Here is a 269-nt window from a genome sequence, read left to right as displayed (position 1 = left end):
ATCTCTTATTCTGCAAACTAAAGAATTTTTAAAGGCAACACTTTTTTGCCAAGGAAAATTCATTCAAAAATCATATGGTTTGCAGATCTTTTTCCAAAGAAATACATGATAAATATCAAAACTGTTAACTTTTTAGAAACTATTTTCCTCCTTAGATAAATAATAAGAAGCTTACCTGGTGTAATTTTTGACCGAAATACCACCAATTCTTCTAGTACATTCTCACTTCGACCTTGCTAAACAAAGCACCGAATTCTGGAGAAGTAATG

Source organism: Solanum tuberosum, unplaced genomic scaffold (genome assembly GCF_000226075.1).
Source record: "Solanum tuberosum cultivar DM 1-3 516 R44 unplaced genomic scaffold, SolTub_3.0 scf00085, whole genome shotgun sequence".
NCBI lineage: Eukaryota > Viridiplantae > Streptophyta > Magnoliopsida > Solanales > Solanaceae > Solanum > Solanum tuberosum.
This window is presented reverse-complemented; position numbering follows the sequence as displayed.